Raw genomic sequence first — 14,074 nt, 5'->3', positions numbered from 1 at the left:
TCTTTTTCATCATTTATAGCTCTTTCGTTCTCATAAATGTGAACCAATTCTAAAAATTCTCTTCTTCGTGTATTGGATTCCCTTCCAAGAATTTTTGGATCTTTATAATTGAATTCATGTTTTTTCAACGGTTTATGGTTCGTTAATACAATTTTATTTTTTTTATGGTATTGATGACCTTTTGATCTATTCTCTAAATATTGAGAGGTCTGCCCTATCATTAGGAATATTTGTGTACATTGATACAACGTCTAGAAATATGATTTTGAGATATTGTAATCATAACACAGAATGCTTTACCACAAAAACTATATAGTCTTCTTAAATTACATAAACCGAATATACCAATACGTCCAATAGTGTCATATACCCAGTCACCTTTCGACAAATTATCCAAATACCAACAATTCATCAAAATAACCATAAAAATCTTTTTTACGTAAAGATTCATTTATGCTCAAGCAGTTTTTAGATACAGTACATATTTTTGACAATTACAAAATCATATCTCAATACATTGTCTCAATGTACACAAATATTCCTCATAACACACGTATTGAAAAATAGATGAGATTCAATCAAACAACATACATCACTCAGCTATGACGAATTTCTAGAAGGTATTAGGCTTATTCAAATTAATAATTATTTGTAATATAAGTACAACTGTTTCCAACAGGATGCACAATGGGATCTCCAATTTCCTCAAGTCTAGCGCAAATTGTTATTGAATATGTAGAAGATAAGATACTGCATAATATGCATATTGATGTAGTGCTATTTAAAAGATACGTTGACGACTGTTAGCGGTAATTCTTAGTAACAAATGCAATAAATTCCTTGATAACTTTAATAAGTTCAATTTAGAAATTGAAAACAACAAAATGAATTTCTTAGACATGACACTTATTAAAATCAATAATAAAAGAAACACTTAATATTATACAATTATACAAAAGAAACTTGGTCTGGAAGATATCTTAATTATAACTCATGCCATCCCAAGTCACAAAAAAACAGCGTCGTTATAAGATTAACAGATAGAGCATTAAAATTAACTTCTCCAGAATATCACCGCGAAGTAATAAAAAAACTCAAAAATACTTTGAAGAATAATCAATATCCATAGAATCAAATTAATAGAATCATCCGACAACGCACATATAAATAACGCAATAAGAACAATATAAATCCAACCATACAAATAAATTCAAGTAAAGAGAAAGATACATATATAGCACTCCCCTATTCAAATAGAATCATAGATCACACAACATATTTTCACCTCTATTCACTACACTAAAAAACAAAGACACTAAGAAATCAAATATATATTCCTTACCACGTCTGAATTGTCGTAAAATTATTCAAGACTACACAATACTTAGAGAACAGAGTAAATGGTCACAAATACACCAAAAATGCATGAATTGCTCTACACAAACTTTGTCGTAGAACACCCAAAAATGCCATCAAGAAAAAGTGGCAAATATTTTCAAAGGTAATAAATATCATGCATACAAACCGCAATTTGTAGACAAGTTACTATCAAGGGATTACAATATTCGTTTTGAATTCTGCGCTCTGATCCAAGGAAAGTTGGATGAAGACACGTTTTTTACAAGAACTATAATACTTTCCGATGAGGCAACATTTTCTTCAAACGGAACCGTCTTATCACAAAATTGTCGATGGTGGTCTAACAGTAATCCAAACTTTGTATTAAAAACTCAGAACCAATATTCTTTTAAAACTAACGTATGGTGTGGTGTGTACAAAAATAAATTAGTTGGACCTCTTTTTTTCGAGATTCTTTAAATGCCGCACAATACTTACAATTATTAGAAAATCAAGTAAGTGATTTTTTGTACGACCTTCCATTACAAGAACGTATGACAATTTGGTTCCAACAAGACGGTATTTCCATCCATAGTACATTATAATTCAGCCTATTTTCTATATTTTGCATAGTCATTCATTTATAATTTCTTGGACAATTCAAAAAGGGTATAGAGTAAGTAACCTTAACTTCGTATTTTTAGTTTTGCTTTTTAATTTGTATATAATGGGGACAATATATTTTCTGATTTATGACATAAATTGATGATGTTTTTGGATAGGATATGTTTTAGTTTTTCAGATAATTGTATAAGGTAAAGTAATACATATATATATATATATATATATATATATATATATATATATATATATATATCAAAAGGTCTAAGAAATAAGAAATTAATTTCTTATTTCTTAGACCTTTTGATATATTAATACATCTCAATGTTCTAGATAGGTCTCTTTTATTCTAAAATTAGTTTTTTTTTGATAATTTTGACGTTTCGACTTTTCTTTAAGTCTTTATCAAAATATGATATTGACTGACAATTTGCTTATTTATATTGGTTTCTAGATCACATATAAAAATAAGGATGAAATCAACTTGGAACTTTGTTCTAATATGAAAAATTTATTTTTCCTTGGTCCCTACATCTCAAATATACAGGGTGATTCATTAAGAATGTCCAATCTCTGAACTGTAGATTCATGATGATATATATGATAATTCTGCTCAACATGCCTTATGCAAATATTGCTAGTTTCCCAGTTACGGGGTGTTCAAAGTTTAAATTTAAATTTTGATTTTCGCAATAATTGTTTATGTTTTCACAGTTTCTCTTTGAAAATTGGCAGTTATAACGTTTTTTGGCATGAGGAATCATAATTTGCACTCTAATTTAAAATTGCTAATAGAGAGCGCTAGTTAAACTTGTTTGTGTTAACTAAATCAAAGTAAACTTTTTTTGGGCTAAACTTACAACTAAAATAATAAAAAAATATTAAAAAGCTTTAAATTCTACAAAAAAAAGTTACTCTTCTTTGATTCGTGTAACTCAATCGAATATCGAATTATTAGCTTCTAAAATAAATTTTAATTTTTTCATAAAAAAATTTTATTATTCCTTATGACTTCTATATTGTTTGTATTCATTGAACACCTGACGCTGACGTGCATATTTTCTGTCACAAATTACTGACCTTACTGAAGTCCTTACCTCTGAGCAAAATATACCCTGGTCCACTTAAGGTTTACGTATATCTGCAAAGAAAATGCGATCTTTATCGCACCACCTCTCTACTTCACCTGATAACCTGAATAATTACTTTGTAAATATAGCCATAAATTTATCAAATTCTCATGATACTCTTTCATATCTACCTGATACTGATACTAAATTACATAGATTCTTCTTTAAGCCCGTAGTTTTAGCAAAGCTACCCAGTACAATGACATCAAAAATAAATACTCATCTGGAACTGATGGACTTACATCAAAAATGTTTTCGAGTCTATCCAATTGTCCATTAAATCACCTCACCACTTTAATTAACGTTTCAATTCAAGAGACGGCTATAATTATACTTATGCACACAAGAGGAGATAAAAAACATGCGCCACGTATCTAAGATCATAGAAAGATTGGTCAAAAAGAGACATTTCTGTTTAAATATAAAATACTTACTACCCATCAATTTGGGTTTTTAAGTAACAAATGTACAAATTTTCTCCCTCCTTAATAATGTGTACTCCAGCCTAAGCAGCCATCACTCCACTACAACAACTTTTTGTGATTTTTCTAAGACTTTCGATTGTGTTCATCATAATATTTTTATCAACAAATTGCAGTACTACAGTTTCAGGGGAACACCTCTCACTTGGTTTAAATCATACCATACCAAAAGAAGTCAACTTGAAACAAGGATCTCATCTTGCATTCCAATAGAATGTGGAGTGCCCCGTGGCTAAGTACTAGGCCCTACTTTGCTTCTTCTTTTTATAAACGACATCAGTAGTAGAATATGTATTTGCAGACGACACTAGTTCCTCTTGGAGCAATCCTGATATCACGGCACTTCGTAGAACCATATCTAGTGACCTAATCACCCTTAAATTATGGTGCGATTCTAATCTTCTCTAGCTCAACGTTGCTAAAACTAAAGTTTCATCATATAAAAATACATTGCAGCATTTTTTATTAAATAACATCACCATTGACGTCGTTGAATCTGTTAAATTTTTAGGGCTTGTTGTGGACAATTCCTTGAAATGGGAGTTTCATATTGCCGCCTTATCTAAAAAATTAAGTTCCTGACTCTTCCTTCCTTATTAATCTGAGAATCCGTTTGCCTAATGCGTAATCACGCTTCTCAAATTTCAGAAAGATCGTTGCACGGCTATCTACGTAAGAACGCGGAGCACGACCTTTACCTACATACTCCACGTTCAGAATTAGTTAAGGGCTCAATATATTACAATGCAAAAAAAAAACACAATCACTTGCCAATTGAAATCATATCGATATCATCTTTCCCGCATTCCGCAATAATTTGAGAGTATATTTACTGAAAAGTACGTGTAATGTATTTCTATTCTAATAATAATATTTAATTCTAGATATGCTGCATACTGGTTCAATTTTTGCTATGGACTCATTTATTAATTATTACCTATTACTATTACCTATAAATTAGTTACTTATTATGGTTTTATTCTGTATATTGAATTTTTTTTCATTTGTTTTATCTTTATTTAGTTATTTTTATGTTTGTTATTCAGTTTTTACAAGCTTTTGTCTACAAATTGTACAATTTTTTGACAATAAAGAATTTCTCTCTCTCTTTCTCTCTCTCTCTCTCTCTCTCTCTCTGATCACCAAACTTGGAAATGCGAAGCAGAACCAACCTAAAAAGCACTAAAATTTATAAACTTATTTTATGTTTGCTAAGTTTTACAAATTACCTAGCTCAAACCTAGCTTATGACTGTAATTTAGAGTGAATATGTCTAAATTTTTCATGTGCAATTGTTTTTATGTTTAATAAAGCTATCTACGTATTTGTGTATTGTTTGATTTCAAAGTTGGGGGAGGGGTAAACTCAGTGGCTTTAGTTAGGCTATAAGTGGAACAGATCTAAAAAGGTTAATAACTACTGTTCTAAGCAATATAAGCATAAGATAGTTCACAACCCAGTCCAACTTAACAAATAACAATCGAAATATTGAATCAAACATTATTGAATAATTATAAAAAGCACCATTGTGAAAAAATTAGAAAGTTACATAACAGATTAATTAAAAATGCATTCTAGGAAAAGACAAGATAATTAAAAAAGATCCCTCCTATTAATTATGACTTACAAGAATTTTTACAAAAACTGTTAAAACAAAAAACAATCTGGAAATAACGTAAGAATAATTTCAGTATATTAAAAGTGATAAACTCGAAAATGACATTAATAAACAGAATTCATCACAGATTGAAAACTACGACATGTTAAGAGATAATCGATGGATTTTGTGATTTTATAAGAGCAATTTATGGAAATCTGGATAAATCAGAAGCTAAAAAATACGATGAAGCTATATAATCTTTCCAAAATAATAAAAGAAATGTTATTCCAAAATTCGATCAATAAATTTCTTTAACTATTTATTCAATTAATAATTTCATTCGGATTCTTCCTTCATATACTGTAGAAGAAAAATTGATAGTAGAAAAAATGAATTCAGTTTTAGATAACTTAGTTTTCAAATTTGATTAATTTATAAGAATACAAAATACCCTGAATTAAATCCATAATTATAATCAATTATAGAATTGACTGATTTATAAAATAGAATTAGTTTCGCTCGTATTGACACTCTTCATAATAGTAGGAAAAATTGAATCTATTATTGATACGATAGTTGAACAGCATAATAAAAATCAAATATATTATATTGAAAAGAAACTTATTAAACTTATTGAAGTGTTATAATATAATTTCAATTGATGCTTTTCTCTGTACAAGACTTCTCTCCATTGCCAACAACTGCCAAAATCAACTCGCTGTTCATCTAGCATCATCAAATCATCCTAGATATTTACCAAATTCAGCTACAGTTAGAATACGAGTTTACTGCAGTTGAAGAAAGTTATTTCAATACAAAAAAAGTTAGTTCCGAAGAACCTCTCTCATCCAAACATTCATATAGCCGCCCATTATTCTCCAGAGAAACAAAAAAATCCATCTAGATGAACTTCAAAGAATACATAACAACTTTTACAAACCTTACGTTATGAAAATACTACACACTTTTGGACAACAAATGTTAACATTTTGCTGTTATTACTCTAGGCACAATAACAATAATGTACAAGTTACGAAATAGGTTCCAAAAAATCAGGAAAGAAAAAGGAAAACCCGAAGAAGAAACTTCACCACAATGAAAGTCGCCCATTTTATAAATTCTCTTCAAAACTTCTCCGAGGGATGGACAAGATAGATCTAATAATTTGATAAAATTTATTTGACGCAATGTCATTATGATGTATTCCATAATTGTTACAGTGATACACTCAACAGTATATTGTACTTCAGAGGACTCTGATTGTGCAGAATATGCAGTTTTTCATATAAAAATACAGATATAATCGGTTCCACACATGTGTGGTCACCGTTTTAATTCTATGTCCCTCTATTTCAATGTTGTTTGAGTGCCTATCACTGCAGTCTATTCTACATATATTGTAATGTCAAATTTCTTCAGTATGTTGTACCTTTGCGGAATTCACTTAGTCCATAATTTAATGTATTTTCTACGTTTGGTATTAGTTTATTATCTAGGATTTTTTCGTAATTTTTCATCGAAGTACACAGTAATGTTATTCCTCTGTAGTTGTTACATTGTTTGTTATCTCCTGAATGGGTAATAACAATGCTATCTCCCAGTCTTTTGGTATCTGTGTCGAGCTATGTTAAATATAATTGTAAATAGGTCTAATCCACTCTCTTCCATAGCTTTCAACATTCCTAATGTTATTTTGTCGCATCCTGCTGTGTTTTCCTTTTTTTAGCCATTTAATCGCTTCTATAGCTTCTTCATTCCTTTGTTATATTCTCTTTGTTAACGTCGTGGTCCTCTTTTTTTATTCTATAATTTTCTTTATATAGTTCATTATTATCTTCTGTTCCTTTTAGTAGTTGCTTGAAGTATGACTTCTCCATTATTTTTGTTTCTTCTGTTAAAATTCTACCATTTTAGTTTTTTATGTACATTTTATCTTGTTTCTTGCACTTTATTACGGATTTATTGTTTTGTGAAACAGTTTCTGGTTTCCTTTGCTGTCTCTTTTCAGTTTGTTACTGAAGTCTAAGCAACTTTCTTCCTTTGCTTTAGCTACCCCCTATTTCACTTTTTTTCTCTGTTCTACGGAAAGATATCGCTTCCATGTGCCTTTTTTGCTCCTTATTTTTCCCTTTATTTGGTTCGTCTACCATAGTGTCAATTTTTTGTTAGTTGTTTTACATATTCTACTTACATGTCTTATTGCTTCGCTTATTGACACGTTGAAAACACTCCACGTTTCTCTCAAGTCTTCTGAAATGCTTTTCAATTATTTGATTCTCATATTTTCTGTTACTGTATAAGCGTATCGCTCTGCTATCATCACTATCATTATCCTTTCTGATTGCGGCTACCATTTGTGAATACTTTGAACCCGGTCTTTATATATTAAACAACCTACACCTGCATCTGATCTTTTTATTGGGCGTACACCACTATAAAGTATTATGTTTCCGTTGTCAAGTTTTATTTTTTCTGGTCTCTTTTTTCTTTGTTACTATTATGCTAAAAATATACACTTTCGATATTTTAATGTTCCAAGTAGATATTTTCTAAATATTATTTTTGTCTTCTCTAGTTCCTTTGTTTATTATTCTCTTTAGTTTAGTGATTGCTTTGATTTTTGAACCATTTTTCACATTCCAAGTTCGTTTCCAAGTTGGGCATGTTACCTTTTTCAGCTGCTGCTCTAGCGATTCCTCTCTGGGCGATCTATTACTGATTTTCCTCTTACCATTTGTCAATTTTCCATCTTCATCTTCTGTTTTCATATACAAGCATTATTTTAATTTAAAAAATTAAAAGAAAAGCTTTAGCAAAAGGAAAATCTGTGAAGAGAAGAGTGTTAATTTCTAGCAGTAAAGAAAGCAGCGAGGATATTCCCCTTGCACTTACATTTCCCTTGAAAGTTCCTTCCTTCTTTGAGTTAACCTATGGTTTCCAGTTTATGTTTCTAGAATTTAAGCACAAGCCGGCAACGTTTTATTTATTTTGTTATGGTTTTGTTAATTGCTATTAGCTTATCACTTGAATTATATTTTCGTTGCCAAAAATATGTTTTTTGAAAATTTTATTCGATATAAAATTACAATTGGTGAATGATTATAATTAATCTCTTAAGCGAATCTCTTTTCTACATAACTCCTCCATCCCTAAGAATGAAAAATGACGGAGGTACTTTTCATATCTTCTTTTCTTCTTTCTTCTAATTGGATTTCTTCTTTATTATTTTCTTCGATGTTTGGGAACTTCTGTTTTCTTATAAATTTTCTTTTATATTTACGAATTAACCATAATATTATTAAAAATATACAAAAGATCACAATTATTGTAAACAGTCCTATTGATACATGATCTTGTGAATTGTAAATTTCATGGATTGGCTTTATATTTTTGGCGATTTTATATCTTTGATTGTTTATTATAGTTATTAGATTGATTTCTGTTGTAATTATTATCATAGTATTGTCGGTAAGAAGAATTGTAATTACTATATTGGTTAGATTCTATTATTACTTATTCGATTCATTTGAACATTGTTATTATTATTATCATTGTTTTATTATTTATTATTATATTTAACTCTGGGCTCATAAAATTGGCCACAGAGTTTTTCAAAATTTTCGAACTCGTCAACATAAGCCATAGCATCTTCTAACGTTACAGGCTTTTTCAAATACATGTTATTACGTATGGTGCCTGAACATCCTGCTATAAAGGTGTTCAAAGCTGTTTTTTCACAGTGGTTTATTTGACATTTTTTATCAATTTCGCCTAAATTTAAATTATTACTGATTCTTTGGATTATTTGATTTTTCAGCAATTGAAGTCTATTTCCAGGGGCTATCAGACTCTCATTTTTATATGGTGGTGTTCTTGTTAGTTCTTGTAATATACAGTCTAAATCACGTCTGTTTAGAAAGCATTGTATCAAAGCTTCTTTTAGTTTGAACCAGGTATTAAGTTCAATCCTATTTTCTACCATCATCTCAGCTTTGTCAATTAATTTTTTCTTGGATACATTCCAATACATGATTATTGATATCTTGATCGTGTAAATCGAGTACGTCTCTATTAATTTTTCATATCTATTGATAAATTTGTTTAAAATATTTCTGTTACCGTCGTATGATTTTAAAAAAAATTAATAAATTATCTCTTCCTTACTCAGAATCGATAAGGATAGATAATAAAAAGGAATAAAAATGAGGAAACTTGGTACTTACAATTATTTGAAGTCTCGTTGAGCTCGTGGATTTAGTGCTGAGGTACTGAAGTACTTAGTCCGAACTTTTATCGCACTTAGCGTAAAACTCGCGACCGCACTAACCTACTGACTACGCCAATTATATTTTCTTTGCGAACTAACTATAAAACATTACCAAGGTGTTTACAATCTTCCGTTTATATAATAAAATTATTGCTGACAATGTGTTTACAAGATTTGATACTATTACGTTTTAATAAAATGACCTTCTAGAATTTTCTCTCCATAACTCTTGAAACGTTTTTTCTGTTTGTTATTGGCCTGTGATTGCAATAATAAACACTTATCACACGGTTTTGTCAATGTTTTATTTGGTTAATAGTTCATTTCCACTCACTGTTACTATTCACAAAATTATTTTTCAGTACAAGTCTCGATTTTCGGATAAATTGTAGATGAGATATAAAGAAAAAACTTTTATTCAAATAAATTAGTGTTTTGAAAAAATCGATTTTAAAAACAGAAAACGTAATTTCTACTAAATTTTTCTCATAAATGGGCTTATAAGCTTATAGTCCAAATCCTGAGCCACCTTCTTCAAAATATAGCGCTGGGATCTACTATCAATCAAAAATGGATGTGAGTGAAGTGAACAACCATTATGACACCATCCACAAGCGCATTCCGCAAGAAATGGAAGTTTACTCAAATAAAACAGTTCCATGCTCTAAACATTTTTTGTTGCATTTGCTTGTACGATAATGTTTTTACAACATTAAGTCATAATTGATACAAGAACCAATCAATGGTAGGTGAAAATACTTCTTAACTTACTTATTTATAATTCTATAAATCTCAGTAATTTCATTCCAAAGTTTACTTTAAGGCTATGTACCGGTATCACTTATTCTTCTAACAATATGTTATAATATAAAAATAATTAATTATTTTTTACTACTGACTAAAGATTTATTCAAAGAAAATTTTTTTAAGATCAACGACCATGTAATATTCGTTCTAATATTTGCCCAAATCTAAATAGAAAGTACTAATTGAAGACTCTTCCTAGATAGTGGATAAATACGTAGAAACAAACGTTAGGTGATAATATGGAATATATAGGTCAGTTTACAGAATTTTGATGATAATATAACAGTACCATCAATATGTATCAATTAGCACTACCCAGTCTTGGTGAAATAAGGACGAAATGCATGTTAATATTTCGATCATTACATTTCGTACACGTTCTGTGTAAGATCGTTTATAGATGTCAATGCAAACAATGCGTTTTTTTCTAATCGTATTTATGTTTATGATTGCTAAGTGTATGAGAGTGCCAAAAAATCCTACTGCAGTTCTTATTTCCAAGTATGCGAATGTTGCTAAATGGGGTACTATGAGCAATAATACAAGCAAACAAATAGGAAGAAGTTATTCAACTAATTGGACAGGAAGGTAAAAATGTTTACACTATTGAAATTGCTAAAGAAAATTTAGAAACTTTTCATTTCCAGATCGAGCTCTAATCCCGAAAGTGTTGGCAACCAAATATCTTATCAATATCCAGTATATGAAAAATCATTGAATGAAGCAAATAATGTTGATGTGGAAATAGTACCTGGTATTGGTGAAGTTATTCAAGATCGCTTTCAAGTACGACCATATTTTGGATATAGCAATCGAGCAAAAGATACTCCCGCAACGTACTTACCTCCAGTTTCTACCTCAGCCGTCTCATCAACATCCGGTTCACAAACCTCTCTTCCTGCTGCGGCTTCTGTAAAAGTTCCTACACCTCAAATTTCACTGACTACTTTCCCAGCACCAGATTTTAATGTACCCTCACCTTCATCGCCGATACCTCCTCCTTCTAATTTGTACGACTCGCCTTTCACCTCATATAATCCACCTTCCAATATCAATCATAATATAGCCGATGTAAATGAAGATATTTTTTCTCCTAAAAAATCACCAACTAAAACTGAGACTGACTCCCTCCACTCAATTGAAGATTTTTATGCTAGTGGACCAATATCTGAGAATAGTCCCAACAATTACCAGATAAAATCTAAAGAGCCAATGATGATTTCAAATGAAGTGAGAATGATCTCTAGCCACTTTCACCATGATGTTAAGTCTCCTTCCGTCATTCATAGTGTTCCTCATTATGGTGAGCACAGGCCGCAGGAAATTACAAATACTTATCTAGCTCCAAATAATGGACTTCCAAATGATCCTCCCAAAAGTATAAATGATCTCTACTATCCTCCAGATAATCTCAAAGAACAAATTCCTTCAGGTCATGATGAGAATATAATAAGTACAGCGGATCATGATGGAAAAGTTTATAATATGGATATTCCTACTACAGGGAATCACGATTTTCCAAAATATTTATATGACGATCACAACTATGAAAATCATATTTATGAAGAAGTTCCTCATGAAATAACTACACCAGCTCCAGAGAAAAAAAGAGTTAGTAGCTCAAACTACAGCTATTATTACTTAGGACGTAAACTTTGGTATATCCCATTATATTTCAGTATTTATTTCATGTTTTACGTTACTGCTCTTATAATAAAATCTATAGCAAGACATAAGGTTACACTGAAAAATGAATGGATAAGTGCAAATTCAAGGAGTGCTAGAGATTTCACTATTGAACATATTGAAGCTATTGATAATGTTCATCAAAATATTACATCAGCTATTGATAAGGCTGATAAACTGTACTCACATTATGTTATGTAAGAAAAAGTCTCCAATAAAGATTTTAATTCATACAGTTCTTATTTAATTTGTATTTAAAGTGTTAATGCCTGAAAAAAAAGTCAATTTGATTATTTTAAGTTCGATTGGTGGTTTTTCTTGGTTGATTCCCATTTTCATAATTCGTGTGATTCCAAATATTTGCATAGTTGATCAAGTGTTGGGAATTCCATTTTCAAATACGGTTATACTCAGAAGAAAGAAAAAGCGATTAGCAAGTTATATACGAGTTGAGAGAGACGCTGTATTTTAAAACTGTTATCATTGCAGTTGAAAGTTTAAACTATTCTACAGATTGTATGATTTGAGGACGCTAATTTGCTTTAATTTTGATTGAGTGCTTCCCTTTTCCCGTTTTCTTTATGAAAGACTAGCCTTTACCCGCGGCTTCGCTCGCATTGAATCCATTAAATAAGTATCAGAAATCATTACAATAGAAATGAATCAATATAATAAATTTATTTTATTGCTTCACTAGGATTATCAATTTTTAAAAATTACTTAGCACAATGAAATTTCATAAACTTAAAATACACTTTATTGAGATACAACGACATATGTTAAAATATTTTTCTCTATAACCAAAATCAATAACATTGATTTTTTACAATTTAGAAAGATATGAATGCAGAATATTGATCAAGGATATTGTAGACTATATTATAAGTTTTTCCGTCGAATGTAAATATGTGTGAATTTTGGGTTACATATAGTTGATCATGTGAGGAGCATGACTTTTCTAAATGCACTCCCGCAGTCTGTAATGTTTGCCCTTGTGCTTTGTTTATATTAACAGCAAAGCTAAGCTTGATGGGAAACTGAATCGTTTCGAATTGGAATAGAAGGTCAGTGAGAACAATTGGAATCATCATTGATACCATCTAACCACAAAAATAACACTTGACCTCAAAAATTCAAATAGTTTTATAGTGTATATATAATAAGAAAAAAATAATAAAATATATAGAAAAAATCCAAACAGCTGTAACTATAGTCGTAACATTAACTTGATCACTGACTCTAAATACTATGAACTGGGTGAAATAAAGTAATGAAAGACATCGTTTAGCAGTAATACTGGAAAAACATTCCACACATTTTATTTTATAGTCTACAATTTGAAACGATTTTATATATTTTTAACATAAGTTATCGATAAATTGTGATAATGAAACACTTTCTTCTATTGAACATCGAACTATCTCTAAACATTGACTACTACCATACCCTTTGACATATAACTTTAACGTTCTGATGGTAGCGTTTTTCCCATTGGGGAAAATTGTTGAAATTGCTGTGCAGATAGTGAATATACTCTTAAAAAGCACATAAGGAAAATGCAGATGACGTGTTTTCAATATAAAAAAAAGGAACTGAGAAAAGCAATTAGTGATAACAAAGGAAATTCGATGTAGTGAATGAAAAATAGTGTATGGAAATGAAACGAATATATTCGCTACAAAACTAACTATTTTTTTGAACCATCCTTCAACACTCACAAAAATAACTCCATCTCGTAACTTTTTATCCATGTTTTTCAGAGTTGGCAATAACAGTATATATATATATATATATATATATATATATATATATATATATATATATATACTTGATAATATAAGATTAATAATAATAATTCTATATTGTATGGTCAAATCTCTATATGAAAATCATGTACGTCTACAAATTTTCTCTCTTGTTAAAATCTTCTTTGTCTCTATGATTCTATAAAAATTGATGAATTTTTGTGTAGATAGATATATGAATATTTCTATCAAGCCTTAATTTGAATATTGATTTTTGAATTTGATGAATTCAATGATTTTTGAAAGAAACAACAAAATTTAAAATCTGCATTCTCAACTGATTATGGATACATACATACAGATAAAAATTTCACCTTTCATCTACTTTTAGTCTTCAT

At 29.9% G+C, this 14,074-nt stretch overlaps 1 long non-coding RNA gene across 2 annotated transcripts in view; it reads right to left on the bottom strand.

Moving 5' to 3' along the window:
• LOC130451658 (uncharacterized) overlaps positions 1-9,551 on the bottom strand; it is a 32,889-nt gene extending 23,338 nt beyond the window's left edge. Inside the window, exon 1 of one of the 2 annotated variants that reach the window (XR_008910768.1) lies at positions 9,395-9,551. This is a non-coding gene — a long non-coding RNA (uncharacterized LOC130451658). The remainder of the gene's footprint in view (positions 1-9,394) is intronic. The other variant, XR_008910769.1, reaches the window with a different exon arrangement.
• Between the last annotated feature and the right edge of the window lie 4,523 nt (positions 9,552-14,074).

This window comes from Diorhabda sublineata, chromosome X (assembly GCF_026230105.1).
Source record: "Diorhabda sublineata isolate icDioSubl1.1 chromosome X, icDioSubl1.1, whole genome shotgun sequence".
NCBI classification, from domain to species: domain Eukaryota; kingdom Metazoa; phylum Arthropoda; class Insecta; order Coleoptera; family Chrysomelidae; genus Diorhabda; species Diorhabda sublineata.
This window is presented reverse-complemented; position numbering and strand designations above follow the sequence as displayed.